The 8,005-nt window shown below is 43.1% G+C and overlaps 1 long non-coding RNA gene across 2 annotated transcripts; it reads left to right on the forward strand.

Annotated features, from left to right (window-relative positions):
• Positions 1–617: 617 nt before the first annotated feature.
• LOC112399689 (uncharacterized) lies at positions 618–3,971 on the forward strand. 2 transcript variants are annotated; one of them, XR_003003293.1, is made up of 3 exons: positions 618–684; positions 2,890–3,036; positions 3,835–3,971. It is a non-coding gene; the product is annotated as an uncharacterized LOC112399689 (long non-coding RNA). The 2 variants fall into 2 exon arrangements; XR_003003292.1 differs by having other exon boundaries at positions 624–1,792.
• Positions 3,972–8,005: the final 4,034 nt, after the last annotated feature.

The raw sequence follows: 8,005 nt of genomic DNA on the forward strand, positions 1-8,005 counted from the left end.
GGCATAGCTTGGTGGGTCCTCTGCAAGGTTGCATTCGAGGTATTGGCTAGGGCTATGTTTGCATCTGGAGTCTCGACTGGGGAAGGATCCAGTTCCACTCTCACTCAGGTTGTTGACAGAATTCATTTCCTTGCAGCAATAGGACTGAGGCCCTGGCTTCCTGCTAGCCGCTAGCCAGAGGCCACCCTTGACTCCTAGACACATAGGCCTCCCTAAATAGCCTTTGACGTTTCTGTGAATTAAAACTATGATGTTCTAGGTTTATGTATAAAATAGATAACTAGTGAGAACCGACTGTATAGCACAGAGAACTCTACTTGGTGTTCTGTGGTGACCTGGATGGGAAGGACGTCCAGGAGGGAGGGGATGTATGTGTACGTAAGGCTGATTCACTTTTCTGGACAGCAGAAACTAACACAACGTTGTAAAGCAACTATACTCCAGAAACAAACAGACAAACAAAACTCCTGGGTGACACAGAATCAGTGATCCCTGGGAATCCTTCTGGCAGTGTGTCGTTATTCAGCTGGGCATGGCTGGGGGAGATGCAGACACTGGGTGGGGGTCAGACCTTACAGGGGCTGCTGAACATCTCTGTTCCTTTTCCTTTCCTGTCCAGGAGTGAGAATCCAGAATAATGAGAGGACAGCCAGCAGGGGAAGGAAGTGCCCGGGAGGCGAGTTGGTCTGTTTGTATTTTCCTTATTTTAGCATGTATTTTGTTATTGTGTGTTTTTGCTAGGAAATCACCAATTTCCTGTGGATTTCCAGTTTGATGCAATAGGTTTCTCTTGAGTTTTAATTTTTCCTCTTTCTCTAGTTTTCAACAGAATTGTCACAATTACGAACAGATATGGGTACCTTATTGATAACTAAACTCCATATTTTATTTGGGTTCCCTTCGTTCTCCCATTTTGTGTCCTAGGATCCCATCCAGGGTATCCCATGGCATTGAGTCATAGTGTCACTTTAGTATGTTTTCAGCTTTGACATTTTCTCACACTGTCCTTCCCTCTATGACCTCAGCAGTGTTGAGGTGGACTAGTCAGGTATTTCGTAGATTGTCCCGCATTGGCATTTACTTGGTGTTTTTCTTGTGATTAAAATGGGGTCATGGGTTTTGAGGAAGCAGATCACAGGGGTAAAGTGCTTTCTTGTGACTTTATATCGTGGGAACATACATCAGGGCAACTTATCACTGTTCATGTTAGCTTTGCCCTTCTGGCTCAGGTAGTGTTTGTCAGATTTTCCCCACTGTGAAGTTACTCTTTCCCTAAGTCTGTACTGTGTGTCTTCTTTAGGATGAAGCCACTGTGTGGCACCCACACTTCAGGAGAGGGGAGTGTTTGATTTACCGCTGCTGTGTACTAACATTTGAAATTGGGCAGTGTGACCCTCCAACTTTGAATTTCTTTTGAAAAATTGTTTTATCTCTTTGCGGTCTCTAGAAATTCCGTATTTTGGCGTTTCACATTTTGCTCCCCTTCACATGGATGTACCCCAGTTTGCTTATGCATTCATCTCCTGAAGACATCCTGATTCCATTTAGGTTTAGACATTATGGGTGGAGCTTCTGTGCACGATAGCATCCTTGTTTTTGTTTGGATAGAGTCTTACAAAGCAGTTGTGTAAATATTGAAGGTGTGATTGATGGATCTCAAGGTGTGAGACTTGTTTGGCTTTGGAAAATCCTGCCGAACTGTATCTCAAGGCCGTCTACGCGTTCCATCGGCGATGAAGGAGAGCTGTTGTTCCCCACCCTCCAGTGATCAGGGTCGTCCTTGTGGGAGGAGGTTAGTAGTTCTCATAGGTCCGTATCGCTGTCTTGTTTTACTTTGTGATTCCCTAATGGTATATGATGTCGATCGTGTTTTTATCCACTTATTATTTGTTTATCTTCTTTGGCCAGACATCTATTCAGATCTTTACCCATTTTTAATGCAGTTGTTTGTTTTATAGTTCTTTGTATAATTTGAGTACAAATTCTTTATCAGATATGTGTTTTGCAAATATTTTTCTCCCAGTTTATTGCTTGTTTTTCAGTTTTCTGGAAAAGGCATTTCACCAAGTAGAAATTTTTAATTTTATAAAGAACACGTTACTGGGATAAACCATAATGGAAAAGAATGTATATATGTGTATAATAACTGAGTCACTTTGCTGTACAGCAGAAATTAACACAACATTGTATGGTTTTTTTTTTTTTTTTTGCGGTGCTCGGGCCTCTTACTGTTGTGGCCTCTCCCGTTGCGGAGCAACAGGCTTCGGACGCGCAAGCTCAGCGGCCATGGCTCACGGGTGCAGCCGCTCCGCGGCATGTGGGATCTTCCCGGACCGGGGCACGAACCCGCGTCCCCTGCATCGGCAGGTGGACTCTCAACCACTGCGCCACCAGGGAGGCCCTAACACAACATTGTAAATCAACTATACTTCAATAAAAAAAATTAATTTACAAAGAACATGTTATTAACTTTTTTCCTTTTGTGCATTGGCTTTTTGTGTTATGTGTTAAAAGTTAAACCTCATGATCTATGTGCCCAAACCCATGGTCATGTAGATTTTCTTCTATGTTTTCTTTTATAGTTTTATATTTTAAATTTGTCTGTGGACACTTTGGAATGACTTTTGGTGTAAGTTGCAAAGTCTGTGTCTACATTCATTTCATTGCATATGGTTTCTGATTGTTCTATACCTATTTTTTAAGAAGTCATGGCATATTTGCTGCCATATGTTTGAATTTCCAAACATTAGTGAATTCAGCAGGACGGCCAGCAGGGAACTCGGTCTCCTCTGAACTGGGAGTGGGTGCAGCCTGCATTTCCCACTTCGCCAGCACAGGGTGACAAGCCCACTCTTCTTACCAGTGCGCACCTGCCTTTTCTGCACACAGGGCTGGCCTTGTGCACAGCTGACAGGAGCCTGGCCTCCTCAGGAACCTCCAAGGATTTGGCTTCGGGACAATGCAGGGCTGCATCCACGTTGAGATGAGCTCGGTTTCCTCAGGACTGGCTGGGAGGTGCCTCCATGGGAGAAAAAGGTGAGGAAAAAGTGGGGAGAAGCTTGCTGTGCTGACTGCCTGGCTGACTGCCTGGGGTGGGTGTTTGTTTTCAGAGGACCCAGCAGAGGAGGGGCTTGATGTGGAGAATTGTGGGTTTTAGTGAGTTCTGTGTGTGGTGCCGTGTCCCGTGTCCTCCTTTGGCTTGTGATGTTCCATTTTCCAGGCAGTTTATTGAGGGGACTGTCCTTTCCTTGGGGTGTGTCCTTGGCAGCTTTGGCATAAATTAACTGACCACATGTGTGTGGGCTTATTCTTGGGCTCTCTATTCTATTCTTATGGCCCCTTTGTCTCTTTTTGTGTCATTTCTACACTGTTTGGTTACTGTAGCTTCGTAATATGGTTTGAAGTCAGGGAGTGAGTTTCCTCCAGCTGCTGTTCTCCTTTCTCAGGATCCCCTTGGCTGTTCGGGGTCCTTTGTGGTTCCATACAAATGTCAGGACTGTTTGTTCAGTTTCTGTGAAAAATGCCTTTGGCATTTCTGTAGGAATTGCATTGAATATGTATATTTGGGTAGAATGAACATTTTAGCACTACTAATTCTTTCTATCCATGAGCACAGGGTATCTTTCCATTTATTTACGTCTTCAGTTTCTTCATCAATGTCATAACATTTTCAGTGTGCAGGTCTTTCACATCTTTGGGTAAGTTTATCCCTAGGTATTTTGTTCTTCTGATGTTACGGTAAATGGGGTTGTTTTCTTAATTTCTCTAATAGATTTTTGGTGGGTTGATGTGGAAAACTGGAATTAGAAATCCCACTGTTTCTACCACATCCAGGTCATCCAGAACACCCAAGACGGGACTTCCCTGGTGGTGCGGTGGTTAAGAATCCACCTGCCAATGCACGGGACTTGGGTTCGATCCCTGGTCCAGGAAGATCCCACATGCTGCGGGGCAGCTAAGCCTGTGAGCCACAACTGCTGAGCCCGTGTGCGGCAACTACTGAAGCCCGTGCACCTAGAGCCCGTGCTCCTCAACAAGAGAAGCCACCGCAATGAGAAGCCCGCGCACGGCAACGAAGAGTAGGCAACGAAGAGTAGCCCCCGCTTTCCGCAACTAGAGAAAGCCTGCGTGCAGCAACGAAGACCCAACGCAACCATAAATAAATAAATTAAAAAAAATAACTAGACTGTCTTTTCTAATCTGCATGTGTTCAATGTACAATTCTTGTACACCTTTTTCCTCACCTCTATTGGAAGCTGATTCAGAACACATACAACCTCCTGGAGAAACTTGCCCCGACCCTGCTATGTACTGCCACCTAGCTGGCCTGGTACTGAGTCACCAAAAACTTTTGTTCTTTACTTGATTCTTAATTCCTTTAGAATTCATTACTTTACTGTTATAAATGTTTATTGTCCTTGTAATAAATTTTTAATAAATCATTTTTATTTTAAAAATAAAATATTGTACTTTACTCCATAGATGAGTGATGAATGGATCACACTTGACGTATGATTGTAATCTTTTTATAATTATTAAAGTAATACACACGTTATAAAAAAATTGAAATATTACCTAAAGAAAAGAGGTTTGCCAATCCCACCCCCAGAGGTGACCATCTTGAATGGTTTGGTGCATGTCTCTCAGGGTCTATCTGTCTCTCTCTGTCTCTGTCTCTCACACACAAGCAGATTTGTTTACATTTATGTTGATTTCACATCTGTGTGGTCTTACAGATGGGGTCCTGGATGCAGATGGTTGGTCCTCGTGCTTCCCACCTACGAGGACCCTGAAGTCTCCCCTGTAATCAGGGGAGTGGGGGCATCTGAGGGCATTTCCCTCAAAGTATGCCTTAGTGACATTGATTATTTTGAATTAATGTTACTTAAGAAAAGCGCCATGCAAGAGAGACACTTTTTACCTCTTTTTTCTTTTTAGGAAGAAATAAATCTCTCCTGTGAAAGGTACCCCACCTGGGGGCTGAGACCTGAGGGCAGACGGCTGCAGGCGTGCTGGCCCCTGCAAATCAATTCATTTTGGGAACCTTCTGTCGAGATTACTGAGGTGCCAGTTAGCTTTGTGATGACCAAAGCCAACTCCTGTCTCTGCCTGTTTCTGAGAAAAGGCCTGAGTCTGAGCCATTATAGATTCTCTGTATTTCTTGGCATATGGACTGACCTGCACCCTCATCCTGACAGACCCCTTGTAGAAATACCTTCACTTTAAGAGTTCTTTCACCTCATCCAGAAAATAAACAAATTCCCCATCCCCATCCCCAACAAACAAGGAGACATATCCATCTGCTTTCCTACCTCAGTCACTTCAGAGAGTCACTCTCTTAGAAATACCTTAAGCTCAATGACATACCGCTGTCTCCCTTTCTCTGGCACCATGCCATCCCTGGGTGAGCCCCGTCTTATGTGGGCTCGACGGCACCATTTAGATGAGCCAGAGACAGTACCCCAAAGTGGCCTGATGGTACCACCATACATTGAAAATGACCTACACACCAAATCGGCCTTAAACATGGTGGTTCAGAGACCAGAGATGTGCATGTGCCTCTGATGAAATCACTGCTCAGGAGACCCCAGCATCTATCATCCATCTTCTCCACGTTCTTCTGACCTTTGCTCTTCCTCTTTTCAGCTGATATCTTGCTAGATCGTTCATGGAGAAGTTAGATCCCATTTGGCAAGAGCAGAATCATCTTCCCAACACATGAGAAGAGAACAGGCACAGGCCCGCACCCGTCTTATCCCTCCTTGCCTGCCCAGCCCGTCATGTCAGAAACGTGTCCCTCCTCCTGTCAGAAGCCAGACGCCAGGTAAAGGACTTAGATGTAAAGGAAACCAGAATATTGTCTTGAGCTACTGACACTTCAAAAAACAAAGCAAAAACAACTCCCCCCCCACCCCCCACAAAACAGCAGCTGCAGACCTCAGTTTGTCTGGACCACTTGGGAGTCAAACTTCAGGAGGCACTTGGCCTTTCAATCAGCATCCTTTCAAAGTTTCATCTGACGCCCGCTCTTTATCTCACCACACTCTTTTTTACACATTTTTAATTAAAATTTTTTTTTTGCTTGCAGCGTGCAGCTTGCCGGATCTTAGTTCCCTGAACAGGGATTGAACCTGCGCCCTCAGCAGTGAAAGCACAGAGTCCTAACCACTGGACCACCAGGGAAGTCCCTCTTTTTTAAAAAAAAATATTTACTTATATATTTGGTTGCATTGGGTCTTAGTTGCAGCAGGTGGGCTCCTTAGTTGCAGCACGTGGGCTCCTTAGTTGTAGCATGTGTGCTACTTAGTTGCAGCATGTGGCCTTCTTAGTTGTGGCATGCGAACTCTTAGTTGTGGCATGCATGTGGGTTCTAGTTCCCTGACCAGGGATCAAACCCCGGCCCCCTGCATTGGGAGCACAGAGTCTTATCCACTGCGCCACCAGGGAAGCTCCCCTCCTCTTTTTAAGATAGTATTTTTTCTTCTTTTTTAAAATTGGTGTATACTTGACAGGCAATATTATATATTAGTTTTCTGGAACACAACATAGTGACTTGATATTTTTATACTCTACAAAATGATCACCAAGATAAGTCTAGTTACAATTTGTCACCATACAATGTTATTACAGTATTATGGACTCTATTCCCTATGCTGTAAACCACACCCCAGGACATTTGTTTTATAACTGGAATCTGGAACTTCTCAATCTTTCTCAACTATTGCACTCATCCCTCCACTCTCTCCCATCTGGCAGCCACCAGCGTGTTCTTGGCATCTATGAGTCCATTTCTGTTTTGTTGTGTTTGTTCATTTGTTTTGTTTTGTAGATTCTACATATAAGTGATATCGTAAGGTAATTGTCTTTCTCTGTCTGCTACATCTCACTTAGCATAATGCCCTCTAGGTCCATTCATGTTGTTGTATGATTTCATTCTTTTTTATGGCTGAGTAATATTCCACTGTGTGTGTGTGTGTCCAGTTTTCATACATATATATGAAAACTTCTTTATCCAATTGTTTATCGATGGACACTTTGGTGGCTTCCACATCTTGACTATTGCCGATAAAGCTGCCATGAACATAAGGGTACACATATCTTTCTGAATTTGTGTTTTGGTTTCCTTCGGAAAGATACCCCCAAGTGTAATTCCTGCATCATATGGTAGGTCTATTTTTAATTACTTGAGGAACCTCCATACTGTTTTCCATAGTGGTTGTACCAATGAACATTCCCAACAAAAGTGCATGAGGGTTCCCTTTTCTCCACATCCTGAGCAATACTTGTTATTTGTTGTCTTTTAGATGGTAGCCATTCTTTGAGGTGTGAGCTGATAATCTCACTGTGGTTTGGATGTGCATTTCCCTGATGATGAGTGATGCTGACCATCTTTTCGTGTGTCTTTTGGTCAACTGTATATATTCTTTGGAAACATGTTTGGTCTTCTGCCAATTTTTTATTTGGGTTTTTGTTTTTTTGGAGGCTAACTTGTGTAAGTGAGTTCTTGGTCTATTTTGTGTATGAACCACTTACCAGATATATTGTTTGTAAATATTTCTCACATTCAGTAGGCTGCCTTTTTTGTTTTGTGGATGGTTTCCTTTGCCATTGAAAAACTTTTCAGTTTGATGGAGTCCCATTGCTTTATTTTGCCTTTGTTTCCCTTGCTTGAGGAGACAGGTCCAAAAAGTATTGCTAAGATTGATGTCAAAGAGTGTACTGCCTATGTTTTCTTCTAGGAGTTTTATGGCTTCATGTCTTTGTTCTAGTTCTCCTAAAAATTCCATTGGTATTTTTCTAGAAATGGCATTGAATCTCTAGATAGCCTTGGGGTGTGGAATCATTTTAACAATACGAATTCTTCTAATCCACGAGCATGGTATGTCTTTCCATTTGTTTGTGTCGTCTTCAGTTTCTTTCATCAATGTCTTCCAGTTTTCTGAGTATAGGTCTTTCACCTCCTTGGTTAGATGTATTCCTAGGTATTTTATCTTTGTTAATGTCA

The sequence above is a fragment of the Neophocaena asiaeorientalis genome, unplaced genomic scaffold (assembly GCF_003031525.2).
Source record: "Neophocaena asiaeorientalis asiaeorientalis breed wild unplaced genomic scaffold, Neophocaena_asiaeorientalis_V1.1 scaffold1211, whole genome shotgun sequence".
In the NCBI taxonomy this organism is placed as follows: domain Eukaryota; kingdom Metazoa; phylum Chordata; class Mammalia; order Artiodactyla; family Phocoenidae; genus Neophocaena; species Neophocaena asiaeorientalis.